A 23,922-nucleotide genomic window follows, 5' to 3' on the forward strand; every position below is an offset into this window, starting at 1 on the left:
AGGCGGCCTCTGTGAGCCAAGGCCAGGCACGGGAGAAGGAGCCATCGGAGAGTGGAGAAGCTGTCCTGGCAGAGAACCACGGAGACACTGGGCGGAGGGAGCCTGGCTTGCTCCAGTCTCCCAGGGACCCTGTGTGCGGAGGAGGCCCACGCCTAAGCCCTGTCACCTGCGCGTCTGTTACACCTTTTGGCCGAGGGAAATTCAGGTTGCACGTAGAAGTCAGATTGCTAAACCATTGACCTGAACACGGGGAGATGGTCCTGGATTTGGGGTTCACCCCCAAAACATAACAGAAGTAACAAAAGTAACGTAATGAGAAAGTCTACACGGTGCTTTTTCTACTGCACCTGCTGCTAATGAACGGCTGGACGTTTCTACAAAGAGGGACACGATCCCCACCATTTGTCCACTGCCGGTGGGAGGACCGTCCTCGCTGCTGCAGTGCACAGCAGGGGCTCGGCGGTCAGCGCTCCTCCGACCTGCATCAAGGCGACAAGGTGGCCTTGGCTCGCTCTCCTTGGCAGGCTACCAAGCCTTCACTCACATTCGGCCAATGTGATTACAATTAAAAATCCAGTGTGAGTGGGTAACAAGGCCACGCGGCAGCAGGAAATCTAAAGTGGTCATTCGGATGATCCGATGGGCGTGCAACAGACATATGCACGCACATGCGCACACTTGCACACACACATGCACACACACATTCACATGCACACACTTGTAAACATCAAAACGAAAACACACAATTAAGACGGTACCATGAGGTCAACCTGTTTCTAAAAGAGTGTGTTGAAAGCCTTGTAAATAAAGTCGTGAACGTGTGACCACTTTGGCTGGTGAGTTTGTGAGCAGAACCCCGAAACCCAGGTGTCAGCGTGGCCGTGCCCCAATGACAGCTCGGGGGGACCCGTCCTGCCTCCTCCAGGTTCTGGTGGTCACCACGTCCTCGGAGCTGAGAAACACGCCCCTCTACCTCGAAGCGCTGCCCCCACTGTCCCCCAGCCGTCCCTCCTCCCTGAGCATCTGTGTGTCCTCTTTTGTAAGGACACCAGTCCTCCTGAACTTAGGGCCCACCCTGACGCAATAATCTAACTAATGACATCTGCGAAGACCCTATCTGCAAATCAGGTCCCATCCCGAGGTTGTGGGTGCACGTGAGCTCTGGGGGACACCCCGCGAGCCAGGCCCCACGTGCTGGAGCTGAGGCGTGACAGGCTCCCTGCCGGCGGCCGCGTCCACTCTCGCTTGGCCGGGACGAGCCCGGCGCTCTCGGTGCGGCTGCATGAGAGAGCTGGCCGTCACGGCCTGGGGCGACACGGTGACGGTGATGACGACGAGCTGAGGCTCTCGCGCGTCCGACCCTCTCCCGGCGCTGGCCTCCTGCCTCTTCTGTCACTGGCTCACCCACCAGAGCTCACTTCTCAGCGGCCCTTCCCTCCACGTCGTGTCTGAGTCAGCACCCCGGGGACTCTCCAGGCTTGTTCACGCTCCGTGGGGGCGGGCCGCTCCGGCCGCTGTCTCTCAGCGGGTGCCGATCCAGGCCCACCCCTGAGGAGGTGACACGCACACCCATGTCACAGCTGGTGTAACACGCCTGCAGACACGGGCAGAGCCCAGAGCCTGGGAGTCAAAGACAGCTCGCAAAAGCAGACGGAGACGTTTAGACTGTGCTCACGTCACTCCAGCAAGGCTGACAAAGCCCCCGCCCCAGGATACCGTGTGGACATATTATTGACCAATGTGACTTAGCCTGAACCTGACCAAGTCACAAACACGCACTCCTGTGACCAATACCCTATGATGTAAGACGCACTTCCGTGGGTCACACAGGTGGCCTGGCTGTGGATGGGGACGAGCTCCCATTTTTAGCAATTTTAAAGCTATATTTTCTTGAAAAAAGTTACTCAGTTCGTCAAAGCTTCATGTTCTTCATCTGCAAAATGGGCCTATTGATTCTAAGTTCACAGGTTGCCGTGAGGGTTCCCCACAATGCTACTGACCCAGCTCCGGTGACACGGGCCTGATCTCCGAGGCGACAGTCAGTAAACGGGACCTTCCGCTCGTCCACCCCTTCCGACGAGGGGACACATTCATTAGGTGTGTCTTTCCTTTCTTCTTCCTTCCTTCCTTCCTTCCTTTCAGCGATGCAATCTATGGCTGACCTCACAGTTTGCAAGGAACTTGTCAGCTTACAATCTCTTATTTTTATTTTTATTTTTTACGCCTACAGCACCTGGTCTTCCTAGGTGGTCTCCCATCCAAGTACTAACCAGGCCCGACCCTGCTTAGCTTCCGAGCTCAGACGGGATCGGGCGTGTTCAGGGTGGCGTGGCCATAGACAAAGTGTCATCACCCTGCACGACCTCGCTATGTGCTGAAAGCGTTTTGTATAATTTCTCTTTCTAACCTTTCCTGTGAAACGAAAATGATAGCCTTTTTCAGTTCACCTTTAGAACAGCACTTCTAAGTCCTTCAAACAAAGGAAACCTGTGCGAGCCAGCGTCCAGTCGGGCCCTGGAAGTCCCGGCCCCGTGGGAGGGAGACCGCCCGCCCCACGGGCGCAGGCCGCGTCTGCCACCCCAGGACGCAGGGCGATGGTTTTCTGAAGAAAGTCTTCCGGCCAGATCGTGGGCGCTTCTCTCTCTGCATCTTCAGCTGCTGGTGACTCCTGTCCTTTGGGAGCAGACAGCGTGAAACTGAGCTTATTCTAAGCCAATTTTTAAAACCCACTTCACCAATGATTCTGGTGAAAACCACGTGCGAGGAAAAGACCCTCGCTGTTTTCTGGGTTCGCCAGTCGATTTGAGGCGAGTGGGTGACATCTCAGCTTTGTCCTCAATCCCACGTGAGACCCACCCGAACCCTTTCACGCTTCAGCAGGAACGGCCAGCAGACGGCAGCTCCACCCGCGGCCTGTTTCTGTAAATAAAGTTTTATTGGAACGCAGCGTCATCCGCCCACCGACATGCTGCCGGGTCACATAAGATAAAAGCGAACGTGAGCAGCTGTGACAGAGACCACATGGCCTTCGAAGCCCAAACTATTTACTGTCTGGCCTTTTACAGAGAAACTTTGTCAACTCCTGCCCTACTCTAAGTGCCCATTAATTGTTTTATGTCTCTCTCTCTCTCTCTCTTTTTTTTTTAAAAAGCTTTGTTTTTTAGAACAGTTTTAGGTTTACAGAAGACTTGCTCAGATACACAGAGAGTGCCCGGGTACCCCTTCCCCTTCGGTGACGTCGTCCTCGGCGTGGTACATTTGTTACACTCGATGAACCAAATTTCACACGTCCTTATGAACTAAGTCTTTGATTAGCTAAGTCTATGTTTTAGATCAGGGTTCACTCTTCACGCTGTACACTCTACGGATTTTGACAAATTGTTTTATGTCTTCGTTTAACATTTATTATTTATTATTATTCATCGTTATTGTTATTTTAATTACAAAAGCAGAGGGTCCCCCTCCCGCCATCTTCCTTTCCCAAGGGCAGTGCTGACACAGCGGACGTGCGTGTCCGCGTCATTCCCGTGCACACGGCGCTTGCACACACGTGGGCCTGGGGTTTTTCTAAACAAAGTCCGTGCTGGACACGGCCCCTGGAAACTGGCCTTTCCTGCTCCCTCAGATTTTTCAGTGGCTGCTGAATATTCCATCGCATGAGTGTGCCAGGGTTATTTATGTTCTCGTACCAGCGGACACCGAGACCATAGCTGACTCGAACAACAGCGGTTTGAACCGCGTGGGTCCACCTATATACGGATTCTTTTTCAATAAATGTATAGTCGGTCATCCATTTCCCAAGGGTTCACAGCCTTGGAATCAACCAACGGCAGAGTGAAAATTGTTTTCGATCCACAGCTGGGAATCAAACCCTGGGCTGGCCGCATGCCCCGTCCTATGTCACTTTATATACGGAACTATGTCCACGGATGTTGGCATCCATCCGCAGGACAGCCTGGGACTTGTCCTCATGAATGCCAAGGGACATTTTGATTTGTTGGTCAAGTTATATGTGGATTTTGGCTGACTGGTCGGCGCCCCGATTCCACACCTTCGAGGTCCCGTATTTCGTTGCTGCCGCTTACGGTCAGCAGTGAACGAATTCTTGCCCACGCATCTTGGTATTTGGGGCAGTTTGTCTACGAGAATAGAATCCAGGAACGAGGACTATCCGGCCAGCCAGCGAGCATATCTAACGTTAAGAGAAATGCCATCCAGAAGGGCTGCAGAATGTGGGTGCCCGTCCTCCCACACACGGTGGGGACTGACAGGAGGGCTGTAGGCCCCAGGGCACCAGGAGCATGAAAAGGGGTGTCCACAAGGGTTAGGGCACCCCCAGGAGGCTTCCTGGAGGAGGTGGATTATGGGACGGTGAGCAGGATTCACAGGGTCTGGAGGAGTAGAGAGGAGTCGTTCAGATAAGAATCCATCCAGACAAAGGGATCCTGAGATCACGGGCTGCTCCCCACAAACTGCATGAAGCACATGCCTTGTGGGGAGAGGATTTGGTGGTCAGAGCTGAAAACGGGGTGTCAAGGGCACCCTCATGGGGTGGGGAAGAGGCGCTGCACGAGGAGCACCATTCCGGACATCGCGAGACCAGGCGCGGCCTCTTTCTCCAGGCGCCCGCGGAGGGCACGGTGCCCCCAGCCCCCACCCACAGCAGACAGGTCCTCACGCCCCCGGCCTCGCCTGGGAGAGGGGAGAGGAGCAGAAAGCGAGAGAGGGGTCAGGTGGGAAGCAGGGTGGGGTGAGGGAGAGGAACGAAGGGGGACAGGGAAAGGCTCTGGCCTTCGCACGATCCCCAGCACGGCAGCGCAGAACTCCGCAGCCATCTGCACGAAGCAGCCCAAACTGCAAACGGCCCGAAAGGGCATTCGCAACGGAGTAGATGCACTGCGGCCCATCCGCGAGCGGACTACTACGCAGCCCCGAAAAAGATCCCATTTAAGGGTGGGGGGCTCAGGCCAATCCTGGGGGCTGGCGAGATCCCGGCTGCCTATGCTCCTTCCCATCCTAAGCTGCCCCCTCGCCCTCCCCTTCTACTACCTTGACCTTGGTGGAAATAATGTCCTGGTCGTAATTTCGTCCTAAGCTCCCCTCCCTAGACCGCAGGCTTTCCTCCTCTCCCGAGAGGGGGCGACGCGGGCGGACTCCCGCAGGCGCGGCCGGGTGAGCGTCTGGAGGGCCTCGCTCCTCTGTGGTCTCTCGTTGAGTTGTGCAGTTCTGTTTGCTGCGTGTTCTTCTCCGTTACGTCCTGTTCCACAACGAAGTCCTCTGGATTTAAAAAAAATCTGAAAACCACCGGTTTAGTCCCACTTATTATACTATTTCTACAGTATATGCAATATATAGTAGGCATATTTATATAGTGGATATACACATACAGCGAGAGAGAGAGAGAGAGAGACAGAGACAGGCATCTACAAATACTGATAAACACCTACGTGTGTAGGATATCTCTATTTATGGAGCGGACACTGTCTATAATAATGGAAAGAAGCAGCTAAATGGAGAAGCCCCCGCACGCATGGGACACGGAGGAGGAAGCACAGCGTCCCCAGCTCGGGGCCGGGCGGCCGGCCCTGCTCTGCGTCCTGGTCCACGGGAGTCACGTCTGTGGCGCCGGGTCCGCAGGCACGGCTGGGATGTGAGCTTAGTCTCCCTGGGAAGCCAGCTCGCCTCCCATCTGCCCGCAGAGGCCTTGCGGCAACTCACAGGGCTCGTGGGCCGGCGTGTGGCCTCTGTCCACGGGCCATCGAGAAGGCACCGCTCCGGCTCCATCCGGCAGCGGTGATGAGAAAGCGTCCGGTGGCCCCACGCCCCCAAAGGGGCCCAAGGCACGAAGGACTGGGGGTGTGTCCACACGACCTCAGTCAGCTCCTTCCCCGGGATTAAAGCCTTCGCACGGTCGTTAGCCTGCGTGCGACAATCACCGTGACAACCCCCACTTCAGAGTCAACACGACCCGCCCCAACCCGTAGCCACGTGTGACTTGTTGATGGTCTCCGCGGTTTCCTCTGAAAACTGGAATTTTATCTTGTTTCTGTAGATCCCTCCCTCCCCCAGAAATTTTAGTTTCCCGCGGCCGCTGTATCAAGGTGCACAGACGGGGTGGCTCAAAGGGACACACGGTGATTCTCCAGTGCACGGGGGCAGGAGGCCGAAACCCGGGTGTGGGCGGGGCTGTTTCCTTATGGAGGCTGAACCGTTCCCTGCCTCCCTCCCAGCTTCTGGCGGCTGCCAGCAGCCCCTGGCGTCCCCGGGCTTGTAGATGTGTCACTCCGCTCTCTGCCCCCATCTCCACGTGGCCTTCCCCCTGTGTGTCTCTGTGTCCAAATTTCCCTCCCCTTATAAGGACGCCGGTCCTACTGGATTTGGGCCCACTCTGATCCAGATGTCACCTTGATGACATCTCCAAAGACCTTATTTCGAAATAAAGCCACATTTGCAGATCTGGGGGGTAAGACATGGGCAGATCTCTCGGGGGACACGAAGCAACCTGGAACTCCCGTGAACGAGAGACATGGACATGCTCACGCGCAGACCCGGCACGCAGGCGCCCGCTGGCGAGAGGTGCTGACAAGGGCCAGCTGAGCTGCTGGGCTGGGAGGCACAGGAGGGAGCCCTATTTTCTGTGTCATCAAAAAAGCTTCAAGGGACCTTCGGCTTCCCATGTGGCAGGTGGCCAGAGAGGCCCCACGGATCCAGAGCTGGCCAGGGCCGAGGCCTGAGGCGGCCCGGACTGCGTGTGGCCACACAGCACACAGCTCCCTGCCTGGAGGAGGCCAGCGGAGAAGGACAGCGGCCTGCACATTCCCAGCCCTCAGCAAAACGCGACGCTGTGAAGGGGTGTCGACACCTTGGGGTGAAGGACCGGTGGGGGGACCCAGGAAGCGGGAAGGGAGAAGAGGGGAGGGCGCGGGTATCGGTCGCAGGAAGGAGCAGCCCTGTGCCTCGGTCTGGGGCTGGCGGTCGCTGTGTCCTGGGAACCAGGTCCAGCTGGACAGCACCGACCACGTCCCTCCTCTGCCTCTCAGCCTGCTCCTGCTCCCCAGGCACCCCACGCAGAACCAGCCACGGAGGAGAGGGGCTCCCCGCAGCAGCGACATGCCATAATACCCCCTTCCCTGCCCCCCAGCTCCCACGACTTCACGCCGGCAGCTCGTAAAGTCATGCCTCAGCTCGAAAGGCACATTCTGGATGCCCCGGTTTCATGCTGCTTCTTAGATGGAGGTACAGGCAGCCCCTGCTGTGACGCAGCCGGATGAAAGGTACCAGTGAAGGGACCCACGGAGCCAGGCCCCAGGCCGGGGCCTCCTGAGGGCGGCCGACCTGGCTGCGGCCAGCTGGCCTGACTTGGGGGCAAGGGCAGAGCGGGGCAGGTGGCGGGGGGCGGGGGGGCCGCGCGGCCCCACTTCTCAGCCTGCCCTGTCTCTCTCATTCACTCCCCTCCCCTGCTCCGCCACCTGTCTGTCCAGCCCCACGGCCCTAAGGTAGAGGGGCGGCCCAAGTGTCCTGCGTGGGCTGCTCGTGTCGGGCACAAGGGGGGGTCTCCTCCCCACACACCCATATTTAAGCTTGGCCCTTTGAAGAATGCTTTTTAATAGCTTGCTACAATGTGGATTTTGGCAGAACCCCAAATCTCTTCCTTATGTCCCCGAATCCTATTCGTTCATCCATCCACCCACCCCATCCACCCATCCATCCCTCACCCGTCCTTCCGCCCACGCATCCCTCCATCCATCCATCCACTCCCCACAATCACTGTCCACCATCATCCATCCACTTGTCCAGTATCCATCCATCATCCATCACTCATCCATCTCATAGAAAGCACTGAGCACCCGCCCCTGGAGCGACAAGGTTCCCAAGCCCAGAGTCTAGCTGCCATGCCGCCTTGGTCCACAGGAAGTAGACCGAGCACGTGTGACGGGTGTCGTCTTCAGTCACGGGTCCCAACAGTGTCACGGGCATGGCGCACCTGGCGAGCTCCCCTCTGCTGCCACTCGCAGCCCTTAGGCTGGTTTCTCCACAGCCCTGCATTCGCGGGAGGGAGCGCCCCACCGCCCTGCTGTCCCCGCCCTGCTGAGCCTGGGAACTTGCTGGAAGAGGCCTGCCTGCCCCGGGGAGGGTGATGAGCGCCTGCCTCTGCCAGTCTCCACAGGACTTCCCCCGAGGCCACGACAGCTGGAGAATGCTCTGCATTTTTCTCATTTCGATAAAGGTGCACAGGGTACTTCTGGGGCTAAAATCATGCCCTCTCAGGAACGTTCCTGGCTGCCGTGCTGGGGACTGCGGGGTTTTTGGAGGGAGAGAGTTGCTTTATCTGATGGTTTGCCTCTTTGACTCAGGCCTGAGGAATGCCAACCTCCCCGCACCACCACCCCCTGACAGGTAGACCCTCAGTCAGCTCCCGGCGACAACCAGGAACAGGGAGGGGGGCGAGAGGGGCTGAGGGCAGGTAAGGCCACCGCAGCAGCGGCAGGCCCAGACGAGGGGCCGAGGCCCAGGGGAGCCGGAGGCTTGACGTCCCACGTAGTGACTGACGGCAGAGAAAGACCAGGCGGCCGGCCCTGCAGGCCCACTGAGGCACCGCGGTGCCTGATGCGGCGTTTCCTTCTGCCCAGGGGTAAACTTTGACATCCACATCCTGAAATTTACCTGTCTCAGTTCCAGCCTTGACACGTCGAGTGACTTAGGAGGAGTCACGCGAGTCAAGGCGTCCTCTGCTTGAAAAACAGCTGTGATCTCAGAGTGTGTCGTGAGAAACGGTGACTTGCTAACTCATGACCGCGTGGTCTGGGGCTCGCTGAGAGCTTGGGTGAGGCAGACCGTACCCCTCACCTTGCCCAGGAGGCGGGCGCAGAGACGGGACATCTCCCGGCGTCCCTGTCCCTGGTGAGCAGCCTGTGACCTCGGGCAGCCTGTGACCTTGGGCAAGTGCTTCCGTTCCTCCGGGTCTCGTCACCTTGCCCGTTCAACGGTGATGATGGTGATCACAGCACCTCCCTCCGTGGGATGTCCTGCAGCTTCGAGGTGTCACCAAAGGTCTTTGAGGTCCTGGGGGAAAGGTGTTATTCATTACTGGTCCTGCGGTGGGCAAACCATCGAAGCTGCCAGACTCGTTTACTTCACCCGGTTACTCCGTCCCCTCTCGGCCTCTCCCCACCCACTTCCCAACTGCTCCCCGTTTCTCACACGCCTCAGCCCTTTCTCATTCTGCCTCACCTCCCAGCTAAGACTCTCCCCACCATGCACTCTGCCTCCAATGCGATGGAACCCCAGACAAGTAGAACTGGCAAGGACCCTGGGCAACACTGAGTGCAAACCTCAAGCCACAGAGGTAAAGGTTGTCAGTCTATCCATTCGTCAATCTACCCATCCATCTGTCCATTCATCCATCCACTCATCAACCCATCCACCCACCTATCCATCCATCCATCCATCATCAATCTATTCATTCATCTATCCACTCACCCTCCCATCCACCCATCCACTCAACCATCCAGCCATCCATCCATCCATCCCCCACCTGATGCTCAGTCTGTCGGGTCTAAGTTATGTGCTGGGGATACCCAAATGAACGGAGGCTCGCCTCCTGCTCCCTCCCAAGATGCACAGGACAGGAATTGCCTTGTCGGATAAACGAAAGACAGTGCCCTGGCTCCTCGCAGGGAGCCTCTTGTCCTGCCCCATGCATGCCTTACTATATCCTCATCACCCTGATCTATGCCTCATTCTGCTTCTCTACAGGGGTGAGGGGGTCGGGAGGTAGGGGACAGGGATGACCCCAAGGCCTCTGATTCCTGGATATTCTCTTCTGGGAAGACTGTGGTGTAGACCACCACGTGTGGGCCCTGGAGAAAGAATCTGAAGCTGGGAGCAGTTTCACAAGAGGGGGGATCGGAGCACGAGGGAGGAGAGGGTGAGCAGAGGGCCCAGGGGTCCTGCAGCTCCTCACCCGCTGCCACTGTGGGCTCCGAATGACTCCCCGAGATCTCAGGTGTGGTCCAGGGACCATCAGCTTCAGAATCCCCCGGGAGTTTGTTTAAAACACACACATCCCCGAGGCCAAGTCCCTTTGAATTAGGGTCTGGAAGAGCCCACGCAGCTGCATGTGACCAGATTCCCAGCTTCTCCCCGTGCACGGAGTTCGAGGACCTTGGCTCCAGAAGTCCAGCGGGTCGTGAACACCGTCTGGGGCATCCGCACTGCCTGAGCGTGTGGGGCCGGGGCTTGGCCTGCAGGCTCTGGGGGACTCTTGCTCCCCTCGGTGTGACTTTCCTCCTCTTGCTCTTCATCCTGAAGCCAGGTCCACAGTCCCGCTGTGACACAGGGGAGGCCTTGGTCTGCGAAGGGCAGGGGAGGAGGCTCATCGGTCAGGGCAGGGGCCGGGGCTGGGGCCGGTCAGCCCCAGGGCAAATCCACGTGGGTCACGTCCTCGGTCAGTGCCCTGCCTGCTGCTCTGGGCCTTCCGCCCTTCACGCAGCTCCCTGGCCCCGGTTCTCACACTGCCGGCCTCGCTCATCAGGGGGAGAGTCACAAAGGGGGACGTTTATCTTATGATCTGGGAAGTGCTGGGCACACTGCAAGGCGTTTTATATAAGAGCCGGCAAGTCTACGGCATGACTCGTACACAGAGCGAGCATCTGCCAATGATTTACTGAGCTCAGAGGTAAGGAGGCCAGCAGGATGGCCAAGTGGGTGCCAGATCCACAGAGGAAACAGAAGACTGGTCTCTGCTAGAAGATGTGCTGGCACGACATCGCCACGTTGCACGGGGCCCACAGCGCCTAGCGCTGTCCCCGTCTGTGGCCGTCTACGGATCGATAAACTACTACCATCTCTACAGGACGAAATCCAATTTCACTGCCACAAGATAGAATCATTGGCATGGCTATCAGTTTTCTACAAGTTAATATGAACCTCAGCGGAGTCGTCCAATCCCCCGTCGATAGAAAACAGTCAGAACAAAAGGCACGTGCCCGTTGGGCTGCTAGAGGTCTCCAGCACGTCGTTGGGGGGCCCTCTCACAGGGCTGTGAGACCATGCTCCACTCAAGAGACAAGGAGAAAGCCACCCAGTGCCCCAAATGTGGCCGAGAACTGACCACCGGAGATCGGCTGTCACTGTCACTGATTACAGAAGAGAAATCCAGGCTGGATAAGCTGAGTCCAGCCAAGGTCACATGGCCAGAGAGCCACCGAGTCGGGTGCAGTGTCAGATCTGTGACACCGAAGCCCCATGTCTGGACGCAGTACGCAGCTCACCGATGACCTCGCTCACTGTCAGCATTTGCCTGAAAGAAGAAAACCAGGCCTAACCCAAAAAATCATCTCCGGGTGGCCGGAAGCGCCCGGGCCGGGGGAGGGGAGGGGACTTCCCTGCCGGAAAATGCTGTTTCTATCCACGTCCCTGTGCACGGTATCGAATTGCTTTCAAGAGGGATCTAAAGACAGACGGCAGGTGAAAGGTGCCCGCCCCTCCGTGTCCCACAGCTCAGTGGAGCAGGGGCCGTGCACCCCGTGGGCAGGGCCAGGCTTACGGTTGGGGGTGCTTCCTGGGGGAACCCTTTACCAGGGTGGTTGCTAACACTGGGGGAAACAGAGCGAGACTCAGACTTTCACTGAATCTGTCTTTTCAGCAGAGATTCCGAAGATGCGGAAGGAAAGAACTCGCTGGACTGCAGGAGAGAAAATCGCAGCGGGCACTCGTCCAGGGCCCTTATCACGGCTTCATCGCAGGGTTTCGAGAAGGCCCGAGTCTTCCTGGAAAGCCCGGCGTGTACTAGCCGCCGTCGATCTGCGCCCGGGACCCGCGTGACCCTCGGAATGCTGCGGCCGATCATATCAGTGGGAGCACCAGAGTCCCGTTTCCTGCCTCCTCTGAAGGCTGAGTGGCGTCTCGGTTAGTCAGAGGGCGACAAGCCAGGCAGCCTGCATGTGTGTTCACAGAAATGGCATTTGTCTTTTCTTCCGATCCGAAGGGGAAAAGTTCCCAGGTTCCAAAAATTGGATGCGATAGAGAGAAATGGCTCAGTAAAAACACCCAAGTTAGTCACTGAGCGGTAAACGTCTCTGAGTTTTAATGACCTCATCATCTTCACCCCTGCACAGGACTTTCCGACCAGAGATTCCTTGGAAGCTGCCAAGGTCTGCGAGGTGGTTGTCACCACCTGGTCCTTCCTCTGAGCTCTGGGGCTCCACGTCCCCCAGAAGCTCATCCACCCCCTGGCCTGGGGACAGTGCGAAGGGGCTTCTACAGCTTCTCCGAGTGGCCGGACTTCAGGGAGAAGTGAACCGGTCTGACCAGCCAGATTCGAGGAAAAGAGTCCATTTTCTCATAGTCTTAAAGAAATTCAAAGAGGAAGCTACGTTTTCTGCTGGAAACGGCAGGGCAACTGGCCGGGGGTGAGCGGTGACGCCGTGGGTGACCTGCCATGCGGGCCAGCGTGAGGTCTGGGGGATCCTTGGGAGCAACTTTGGTAACAAAAAGACTATGGGCGGTTTTCTGATTTTAGATTAATAGCGAATGTCTCGTTTAACATTTTGAATATCCAGCTTTCCTTGGGTTTTAAAGTTGAACCTACAAATTGAATCCTTTCATTGTAAATTCAGGAAATTTTAATATTGCTTTTAGGATAGTTTAATTCGATTAATATGGGGACAATTCATTTGGGACTGCTGAACCCCCTAATGAAATCCGTCACATTTACGAACCGAATAAATCTGATTCCTGTTGACATTTTCAACAGCCTCTGAAAGTTTGTCATCTTTTGAAATTACTTCAAATAGCGCCAAGCAGCAAATCTCCCCAAGTCATCCCAGTAAGTCTAACAAACAGAGTTTGAATATCAAGGATCTTCGACTGTCTCCTTTTCCACTTAAATCACAGGTCTAAAATCAATTACTCAAAAATACAATTTAAACCGTAATCACGAGGCTAATATGACAGGTCCTATGATGTGCCAAATTCTCTTAATATTTCGAACACTTCAAATAGCAAACATGCCCTGTGTTTTTGTTATAAACTTAATCCTCCGACACTAATTTTTGTGGTTGGTTGACCCCATCATTTCCATATTTAATTCTAAGCCTTTCTGGTATTAAAAAAAGACTCTTGCCAAATAAAAAAAGTAATTTTCCCTCCCAGGCAGACCTGGGCTCTACTCTGAGAACCAAGCTGCTCATTAACCGGAGACTCGACTAGGGACCGAGACGACCTTCCCGGCGCACTGGCAGCCACGCTGAGGCCTTGTGGCACTCGGCGCCCACCACCCTTGTCCCGTGCCCCGCTTCCCTCAGGAGGCCACCTGCATCCCCCGCGGCCGTCGTTCCGCTCCCCTTCTCTTCTTCGTCCTCTGTCATCCATCGCTGTCCACTTTCCGTTGGACATACAGCCATGAAGAGCTGCACTCCCTCTAAGGTCCGGCCACCGGCCGAGAGTGGACGTGGGTGACGCTCACACGTCCCTCAGATGAACACGGCCCCCCTACCCTCGCCTGCTTTCTTCTGGTCGAGGCTGGAGCTGCCTCCTGGGCCAGATGGGTGCCAGAACCAGACACCACGCTGGATCAGAACCGGCTTCTTCCTCGCCACAGAGCGCGTGGGTACAAAGGTGGCCTCGCCCGGGGTCCAGCACAGTCTGGTGGCCTCGTGTGGCTCCACCTTTACGACACTGAAGTCATGTCGTCAACAAATCAGTGGGTGGAAATCCAAGAGGAAATGAGGCCAGTGCAGGGCGACATCTCCATGGACGTTCGAGGCCAAGAGCCGGGGTCGGCAGCGGCCACGGCGGAGCAGCGGGTAAGTGTGTTATTCGGGACATCAGATAAGCGACTGAGCGCCCAGAGGAAGCGGAGGGAATCAGAAGGAAGACCGCGGTGCCAAGGAGTAAGGCCCCCAGGGCGCGGCTTCTCTGCCCTTGAACCTGAGTATGTCCAGGTCCGACCCGGACGGGAGCCGTTGAGCCACAAGACCAAACCTGCATCGCAGGTATTTCGATGACTCAGACATGGGATTCTTCATCATTATGTAATCCCGTACGCGCTGCGGCCAGAATACTGAACGCTCTTCCCAAACGCCTTTGTGTTTCAAAAGTCCCAAGTTCAAGAACCGCGTTCAGGAGTCGTCAGAATAAAACTATTTTGCAATTTAGAAAATTATAAATCATGGAAAGCCACCAACATTTGGACACGGATGAAATAAACTAGGGTAAATCCATATAATAGAACATCTCATAGCCATTAAAAATGACGCCGAAGACTATTTAATACGGGGAAAATGTTCATGGCCTGTGAGGAAAAAAATTACTTAACTTTGTATGCGGCCTGAACTCAGTTGTGTATAAACATTTACCTGCAGTTTTTTAAAAGCTACATTTTAAGCAACAACAACAAGATTCCGCAGTAAAGATTAATTATAAAATTTTTTAAAAAAACCGGTTCGAATGCAGGTTCACCCCTCAGTTCCCTTGGAAACGAGAGGAGGCAGCGGGAGGCGGGGCGGGGGAGCGGGGTTCCCGCAGCCGCACGTGGGGGCGTGGCGGGCGAGGCTGCTGGTCCCAGGGCTCGCGATGCACGTGAGACCACCGGACGTGCCCTCAGGAAGTCTGGGGAACTTTCCCCTGACTCATCACTGGCCATCCGTCACCCAGTCTCCGACTAGCAAAAGGGGATAACGCAACTTCCCTCCGGGTCCCGGGGCGGCGTGAGGAGGAAAAGCCCGGAGCCTGAGCCCGGGGCGGGAGGGAGGGAGGAAACTGGCTTCTCCGGACCCGCCGATGCGTTTGTCACCTCGCCCGCTTTGTCTCCACGCTTCATGCTTCCGTGTTGCGTGGCCCGGCCACGCAGTAACTCCCAACGAGGAGGTTGGTCCTGAGCACTTCCCACGCATCACGTGTGAGTGATGATGTAAACGGGGCCACTGTCACGTGGGGCCGGGGCCACCATCCCAGAGGAACCGCTCTGCATATCTCATGCCTCAAACCTTTGGGATGTCAGAACAGGACGAAATAACCTTCGCACTGGGCCTGAGCACCCTTGGGCCCCAAAGGACTGTTTGCAAGGGTAACACGAAAGCAGATATTATGACGACCAGACTAAAAATTAAAAACAGTGTTCAGAATTAGCATCACTGTGTTACGTGACCTGCACCAATGGCAACGCCTCCCTTCTGTGGACGTGACTGTCCCCCTGCCCTTCTTCACAGACGCCCCCCAACTTTGTCCCCTGATTAGAACACCATTTGGGCTTCTGCCAGAATTGGTGCTTCTTTAGTAAATGCTTGTCAGTCTACGGCCACGCCACCCTGAACAAGCCGGATCCCGTCTGACCTCAGAAGCTAAGCAGGGTCGGACCTGGTTAGTACCTGGATGGGAGACCACCTAGGACAACCAAGTGCTGTAGGTGTAAAAAATGAAAAAAATAAGGGATCGTAAGCTGACAAGGTCCTTGCAATCTGTGAGGTCAACCAAAGGTTGCCTCGCCTAAAAAATATTTTTAAACAAATAAATAAATAAATGCTTGTCGCGACTCAGTTTGACGGCCGCTTTATTCTTCAGTTACAGGTGTCTGTCTCCTCCCCAGGCGAGCGTGGACCAGCGGGAGGTGTAGAAGATGCGGTGTCTCCCTTCAGCGCTGCTTAGCTGCACAAACACGCGTCTCCATGGCACACGGAAAACACAAACACGTCCTTCCTCTGTTCATTCCTACGGCTGATGGCTCCCGCCACTGCCACCAGGTCACACACAGCCAGAGCCCTGCGCTCAGAAGGGCCCCGCTTGGTAAAGCTCTGCTGTTGACATCTTGACCTTCTTATTATTTTTTGAATGAGAAGCTGCATTTGCATTCTGCGCTGGGCTATGCAAAGTCTGTAGGCAGTCCTGCCTGCCACCCGCTTCAGCCACACAGCTCCGCGAGGCTGAGGTTTGTCTTAAGGAAGTAGCCTTGGAGCAGCAGAAGGAGGAAAGAGCAGAGCAACCAGGCAGGCAAGGTGCACGCGGGGGGCACCCTCCTCCTCCTCCCGGCATCCTGGAAGGGACAGGGAGCTGCGTCCTACTTTGCAAAAGGCCGAGGGAAAAGCACCTTCCTGTCTCCTGAGACGCGGCGGCCACGGTTCTGAAATTCAGCAAGGGGTAAACAGGATCCTGCCACGGTGCTCTCAAAATGCTAAGCATCGTCAGATCCGCCCTCTCCTTCCCCCCGTGAGTGGTCTCGAGCTGGGGCCAGCGAATGAAGGCGGAGGGGGGTGGGCGTTTGGGGGTCCGCCAAGGCCTGGACATATCCTGGAGGCCCCCTCCCCCAGCCTGGGGCAGCCTGTCCCCACAGCACCGTCCCTTCTGAACGCAGGGTCAGGGAAGACCTCCTCCTGACGGCCACTGCTCTTGTACGCAGCTCATATCCTCAGAGATGTCCTTGAAAGTCACTCTCCGTCGTTCAAATTTGAGCAACAGAAACTGGTAAGTATCTTATTCATTTAGGAAACAGTAATTCTACAAGCAAAGACAAACAGGATGTTCATAACAGTTTCTCATGAGTTCCTCACAGACCCACAGATGAAGCACAAACTTGTAAGTGGCTAAAGGCTTAAAATCAAGTCCGATGATCTTAGAGCCAGGGCGCCGCCTGTAATTTACAGGTGAAGAAAGAGAGGACACACCAGAGAGGTGGAGTAAGTTGCCCAAGATCACACCGCAGGCAGCGGAGCCGGAGCTGGAATCCAGCTCTTCTAGTTCTTGGGCCTGAGGCAGGGCAGAACCAGCTGGGGCGAAAGGGCAGGGTCAGAGCCGGACTCCGAATGAGATCCAGCTGCAGGCCGGGGACCGGCTGGGGTGACCCCAGGCCCATCCTCCGGTCATCGGGACATCCCGGCTCCATTCCCATCAACGTCAGGAGGCAGGAGGGGAGCTGGTCAAGGACGGAAGATGGAACCCGGTCTGTATTTGGTCGGAGGCATCAACACCTACCAAGCACATTAGTGTGGAGGTCGTGTTGGTTTTTTCATCTTTAAAAAAGTTTTCTCGAGATACGGTTTACATACCGTACAATTTACCCATCGAAAGTATCCAATTCGATGGTTTCTCATATATTCTCAGCTGTGCAACCACCACCACGGTCAAATCTAGAACATTCTTCTCCCCTCGTTACGAAACTCTGCACTTTTTGGCTGGCACCCCCGATCCCACCACGTCCGTCCCCAGGGCTGGGCAGACGCTGACCTACTGTCTGCCTGTACGGGTTTGTATGCTCTGGACAGTTCACACCAATGAAATCGTACGGTATGTGGCTTCTCGTGTCTGACCCCTTTCACTAAGCATCGCGTCCTCGAGGCCGCTGATGCCGCAGCGCGCGTCCGGACTGCCCTTCCTCCGGCTGGATAACAGCGCACCGATGGCTACTCCCCCGTACGGCTGTGTCCCGTGGGCCTGTCCAGTTTCTCCAGGCGCCCGGCAGCACACCCAAGAAGCCTGCCCTCGGCGCTGCCTGAGCGATGCGCACCTCTCTCTCGGACTTTGGGGGTCCACCTTGTGACTCACTGCGGGGTCTCCTTGGAGGCTCCCTGGACACCTTTCTCTACTCAAGGGCTGTGCTATGCCACACGACCCAAGCGACAGGGCGGCTAGCCCATTGGCTTCAGCCCACTGCAGCCCGTCCTCCAGTCTGGGCCTTGCGCCCCACCCGGCAGGGGCCAGAGTGGTGTCCCACGTCCCGAATGAGCTGCCCCCCAAACCCGGGGGGGCGCTGACCCAGCACCGTGCTGTCTTCTGCGTGGCAGGGGACCCTTCTCAACTTTGTAGGGACGGTTCACAGTCCCAGTCCCTTAAAAAGAAGCGGCACCGTGGCTGCCCCGGAACCTTTGGTGGGGGGCTACCGGGCAGGACAGCGCCCCCGGGCACGGAGGCAGTACACCCCTGGCTCACAGACCTCCAGTCTGCATCCTCAGCCAAACCCTCCCACGCTGTCCCACCCCGCGGTGGCCGACTGGCCGTCCCAGTGTGCGTCAAAGCTCACGCGTATAAACCCGGTCCACCAGCAGCGTCATCGAGAGATTCTCTTTGTGCTCTGGATTTTTTTTTTTTTTTTTGGCAATTAAAAAAATTTTCAGAAGTAATGCGCATTTGCTTTTAGAAGCTAAAGCAATCGAGACAGACATAGAATAAGCGAAGTCCCTGATGACGCGCCTGCTACCCCCGCTCCCCGAGGTGACCCATCTGCAGGCAGCGCCCCGACCTCGGTGTGGATAGACGCACAGGTGTGTGTGGACGCAGGGGTGCATTGGGTGTCGTTTCCCCAAAATCTGGACTCACAGTCTACTTGTCGTACTGCCGTTTGCTTGTCTCTCATCCACGGCACAGACGCGGCCACGTCGGGGCCCACGCACCCATGTGCTCCCCGTAGCAACTGCACGGGCGCCTCCTGCCGGGTTCCACCAGCGCCCCGAAGTGTGTGTGTCCATCCTGCACCTGCCCGGCGGACCTGGCCCTTGCAGTTTCTGGGGGTCCTCCAGGTGACACTCAAGATCTCATCGGGAAAACATTTCCCGACCCGCTCCATCCAACCCTCATGCCGTCGGCACGTGGCAAACATCACAACTGCCAGAGCTGTGTCACGTGCATGTGGATGAGCCAAGAGAGCCTCTTGGTGGCGGAGAATGAGGCTTGTTGGTGAGCCCTGGCCGAAGCCACAGGCCAGCCAACGGCGTGCGCACCGGGGGGCGCGTGCGTCCAGCGCTAAAGCCCGCTCGCCGAGGGATTGGGGCGGGCGATCCTCTGCCCCTTCACGTGATGCTGGGCCAGAATGACGGACAGACGTAGGGCGGGACACACGTCCGCAGGCGGAGAGCTCGGTCACGGGCGTGAGCAGGGGACAGGGCACCAGCTCCCAGCATTGTCTTCGTAATGGCTGCCGCTGCTGAGGTGTGCGAAGGATTTGGGGGGCTCTATTCCTCTCCTTAAGTCACGTGACTCATGGCAAAACCTCTCCCGGCATGGCGCAGCCCCCACCGAAGCCCCGAAAAAAATGTGCATGCAGCTGACGATCGCGAGGAGAAAAACCGAAGCACAAACAGGGGCCGGCAGCGGCTCCTTCTCCGAAGCCCGGTGTGGGGCTGGGATGTGCGCCGCAGCCCAGGAACTCGGCGAGAGGAGCAGTGTGTGATACGCACCTTCCCCTGATCCATCTCCTGGGACCGGTCGGGACCGTGGCCACGCTGCTCTCCGGAATCCTGTCTCCGAGCCTCTTCCTGTGTTAGTTCGGCCCCCAGACCCAGGTGCTCGGGGGCAGGGAGCATGCTCGGCAGTCAGGGAGGCGGGCATCCTACAGGTCTGGGTGCAAAGCCACCGTCACCAGTCCCGCACAGCGGCCGCGGCACGGTTCCACGCCCAAATCTCCTTATCTGTCAGTTGGGATTGTGTTTGGACCTTTTTGGGAACTAGGAAAAGGGATGGACGGAAAAGCACTTTGTTCAGCGCCCAAGGGGTGGGGTACGTCCGCGAGAAGGGACAGAGGGATTGAGGAAGGGAGGGATTTCCCCAGAAGTGAGATTTCCAGAAGGAAGAAGCGCCTAGCTAGACGTTCTATGGCCACAAACCCTCCAGCCCTGTCCCCTGACATTCTGTGCCCCCAGCTCTCTACGGTAGCCTGGACACCTCAGACACATCGCCCTGCTTCCAAGTAAGACTCGTGAGATTTGTCCGCACGCTCTTGAACCCTGCTGCCCACACTCCCTAGCGATGAGCACTGGCCTTCTCCAAGAGCCCAGTGTGCTCTGGGGGCCTCCAACCCTTTGGTCCCCTGCGTGTGGAGATGGAATGTGTGGATTCGCCTCGGGATGGGGGAGCGGGGCTGCCCCACCTGGAGCCTCATCTGGGGAATGTCTCCTGCTCACCCTCTGCCCGGGCCAGGTTAAAAAAGGCTACTCCAGGTGGGGCCCCTGGCTGAGAGTGTTGGGGAGACTTGCTGCCCTTGGCCTGAAGCCAGGATACCTGAAGATAAGTGACAGTGTCCACACTGCGGAACCTGCAGGGACACTGGGCTCCTTGTTTGGGAGAGCGCGGTCCCCACCTCGTGCCAGCGGAATGTGCTCTTCCCATCGTCAGCTGCCCCCGGACGAAGCACGAGGCCGCACGGCCGCCAGGCTCTGCTCCTGGGAGAGGACGTGACAAAGCCAACGTGGTTCTTGGGGGCGGCGTTGAAGGACGTGCTCTCCCCTCCTGCAGATGGACAAACACACGGGGCCGCGTGTGCTCGTGGCTAACGGGGTGTCACCCGCTGACGTCCAAGTCCTCCTCACTCCTCTATGCTCAAGGTGAAGGTTTTTTTTTTTTAATCAGAGGGACTGATGTGTCTCCTCTGACATCTGTGGAGGCCAAGATGGTTATGACCGGTTAGGGGGGAAACCGGGGCACCCCCAAGAAGTTCCGGCTCTAAGGACTGTCACGTTCTGGGAGGCATTATCCACGGAAGGCGTTTTTGTTTATCCAGCAAGGAAGCAAGGATATACTTCAAACAGCGGTGGCCACCCCCGGGAGCCTGAACGTCACCCACTGCCCAACGTCTCGGCCTTTCTGGAGGCTGCCACGCATCCCTAAATATTTCAGAAGCAGCAGCGTGCACTCAATCCGTGGAGCTGTAAGAGGCTCGAAACCTTTCTCGCCCTTTAACTCTCTCTCCTCCAGCGAAAGGGCCCCGTGGAGCCTCCTCAAAGGGAAGGCACCACGTCCAGGCCATGAGTCCACACTGTGTGATGAGATTTTCAAAGCCGGCCTTCGGCATGACACATAAGACTGTGTCTGTCCGAGTCAACGGCGTCCTTCCCGCCCTGAGCCACGCCTCCTCCATACTGGACACACACACACCCCCCCACAAGCCTCTTTGTTTGTTCGCGTTTAGCGGGGGTCAGCAAACTGGTCCTGAAAACGGCCATGCCCGCGAACTCTGTCACAGCTCAGCCTCGCCACAGCCAGCATCGTGAGAAAGCCACCGCGGACACTAGGAAACAAACGGGCGTGGCCGGGTTCCAATCAAACTGTCCGTGCAAAATGGCCTTGTCCGACCCCCGGTCGTGGGGTCGAAGGGACTCCCTTGGAACCCGCGTGCCTCGGGCGGGTCATCCCGCCAGCCTGGGCCTCCATTTCTTCGTGTACAAACGGAATGGCACCAGGGTCCCTGTGCATCTATGCAGCGTCTTCACGGGAGCGCGTCGGGCTGCTCAAGATGAACAAACATCTGGCTTCCGTGCTCTTCAAAAGGTCCTCGGAAGACTTTCTGTGACTCTGTGTCACTTTCTGTGACTCTCCGCCCAAGGAGGCAGGGCCGCCGGGAGCAGGAGCTCTGGGGCTGCAGAGTGGGGCTGGTGGCATCGCTGGAGGCACCAGGTGGCTGGGCCTTTTGGATACGAGCCCCTAGAATCCTTACCAGCCCCCCAGGAGGCTGGCTCCTGGTCCTTCCTCTTCTCGAGAAAGCAGGGGGCTAGCCTCTGAGGGACACCTGCGAAGGGCCAGCTGGAGTTTGGCGTGCAGCCAGCGGCTGCAGTGTGGCCGCCCACGGCTACCCAGGCTGTTCCGGCAGCAAGCCTGCCGTTGTCCCCTCATGGAGCCCAAGGTCCTTCTGGGGTGGGGAAGGAGTTTACAGACATCACTGGGGTGGGGGGGCAGGGAGGTTACTGGTCCAGCACGTTCCCTCCGGCGGAAAAGCTGATTGTCCTGGGTCCCAGCGGTCACAGCTCCAGCCTGAGCAGGACCAGCCTCTGCCACGGTCCTGTGTGTCCACTGGGAGAGCACCCAGGAGGTCACAGACGGCCAGCCCGTCCTCATCGGCCTTCTTGGAACTTCCTCCACGCTCGGCACCACGTGAGCCAGACCCCCGCCGGAGGGGGCGGGGTGTCTCCATGCTCGCCGCGGCTGTGCCCCCTCGGGAGGCGTTAACTCTATTTTTACGGGAGAAGATTGATGTCCGTCAAGGCCAAGGCACCTGCCATCTGCAGCTGGAGAGTGGAGACCTACGGGCCCCAAAGCTTTGCTCTGCCCCCGCCCTCCATGGCCTCCCCCAGTGGACGACCGTGGACACCGTGCTCACCCACATAGCCCCTGAGGCTGGGGCCCGGTGGGGCGTCTCTCACTGCCGGCGGTCGAGGGATGAGCCCTCCTAGCTGCTCCCCCACCTGCCCCATTGGGAGGGACTCCAGCGAAGCCGGAGCTCCTCCCAGCACCCCACTGAAAGGGTCGGATAAGATTGTAAGAGCACTGGCTCCATCCTCTCCTTAGAGAGCTCAAGGATGCCCTGCCCCTGCCACCACCTGTGAACCAAGAGAACAAGGCCCGGCCTTGCTTTCCAGAAGGGGGATGGGGCACAGAGGGGATCCCTGTGGGGAACGGTGGGGCCCAGGCCCCCAGGACTGTCGGTCCCATCCCAGTTCGGACTGCTGACTGCTAAGCCTTCATCAGACACCTCCTACATGAACTGGGCCCCCCTGGGGACAGGTGCCAGAGAAAGCACCTGGGGGGTGAGGGTGGGTGCAGGGTGGGGCAGCTCAGAGGGTCTTGCTGTCCAGGTTCAGGTTTTTTTGATACAGCGCCGTGTCCAGCCAGGCCCAGGCGGCGAGGGGGCCGCAGCCTGGACAAGAGGGACAGGCCAGCTGGGTGGGAGGAGGGCGGCCGGCCAAAAGGAGATGGCGCCGATACAAACTGGGAGATGCTGACCTTCCGTGCGGCTGATTTTTGTGTGGAGATAACTAACCCACGCGGGGCCCCACGGGGAGCCACGGTGCTCCGATCTGGCAAGCCCGCCAGACGCCGCGGGGCCCGCTCCCATGTAAGCGCGTCTGACCGTGACACCACGGTGGTCCCGGCCAGCGGGCGTGGCGGGCCCAGGGACGCGGGCGGGCCGCTGGGGGGCCGGAAGCCGGGGTGGCGGCGGGGGCTCTGCTGCCACCATCGGCTTGTGCTCAAAACGGAGCAGATCCTGTCTCAGAAGATGGAGCAGATCCCGTCGCGGGTAGAAGGTAGGGAAATTATGCGGTGACTTTTCCTCGTGTTAAGACATGGGGTCAATAGGCCTCAGCGGAGTTCAGAGAAGCACCGAGACTGTCCCAGACCCCGAAGCCCAAGTGTTGGGGTACGGGGGGCGGCCCCCACAAAATTACAAGAGGGCTGGAATTAGGGTGACTGAGCGGAAAAAGGGGGCTCCATTTAGTGCCGTCCCCGTTGTCCCTTTAGGAAACCCAAGGACCGGAATGAGAAAGTGGCTCACTGGGGGCAGCGTCCCAGCCCGGACCCAGGACCCTCGGCTCCTAGCCCCGTCCTTGTCCCCAGCGAGCTCAGCGGTGTCAGATCCCGAAGCGGACATCTCCGGGGAGAAGGGAAGAAGTGGACCCTCCAGGCAGGTGTTTCCGGTGGGAATAAACACCGCGGGCCAAGGCCCCCGGCGTTCAGGGCTCCCAGCAGGGACTGCGCCCACTGAGCCCCCAGCTCAGGCCACTAAGCCGGGGGCGCCCAAAGCCAGCTCCACCTTGGAGTGTCACTATCTGGCTTCAAAAAAACCCACTCTCCATTGAGGGTGGGGGGAAAGGGGTCCTCAAAGGCATCAGGCTCTGCCCAGACAAGTGCACCCCAAGTGCCCCCGAAGCCGTGGTGGCCGGCGGAGCCCCCCACCCAGTCCCAGCTCGACGACCCCCAGAGGCTGCCCAGTTCACTGCGTCGTGAACGCCCACCCACCCCGGCCAGTGCTGCCTGCAGCACCCTGAGCCCCCAAGGAACGCCCCCCTCCCCACTGCCTCCCGGGAAGAGCGTGGGGTCTTCGGGGAGCAGAGGAGGGAGGGGGAGCGGGGGGAGAAGCTGCTGGGGGCTCTGAACTCCTGTTTCCACATCTGCTGCCCCCGCACGGGACCCCTACCCCGCCCCACTGCCTTGCCCGGGCCGGGC

The 23,922-nt window shown here is 57.8% G+C and overlaps 1 non-coding gene and 1 pseudogene across 1 annotated transcript; one reads left to right on the forward strand and one right to left on the reverse strand.

The window, feature by feature from the left end:
• Positions 1 to 2,221: 2,221 nt before the first annotated feature.
• On the reverse strand, positions 2,222 to 2,340 carry LOC120599172 (5S ribosomal RNA). The gene has a single exon (XR_005651811.1). It is a non-coding gene; the product is annotated as a 5S ribosomal RNA (ribosomal RNA).
• Positions 2,341 to 15,293: 12,953 nt separating this feature from the next.
• On the forward strand, positions 15,294 to 15,412 carry LOC120599070 (uncharacterized; annotated as a pseudogene).
• The last annotated feature ends 8,510 nt before the right edge of the window (positions 15,413 to 23,922 follow it).

This window comes from Pteropus medius, unplaced genomic scaffold (assembly GCF_902729225.1).
Source record: "Pteropus medius unplaced genomic scaffold, Ma_sr-lr_union100, whole genome shotgun sequence".
In the NCBI taxonomy this organism is placed as follows: domain Eukaryota; kingdom Metazoa; phylum Chordata; class Mammalia; order Chiroptera; family Pteropodidae; genus Pteropus; species Pteropus medius.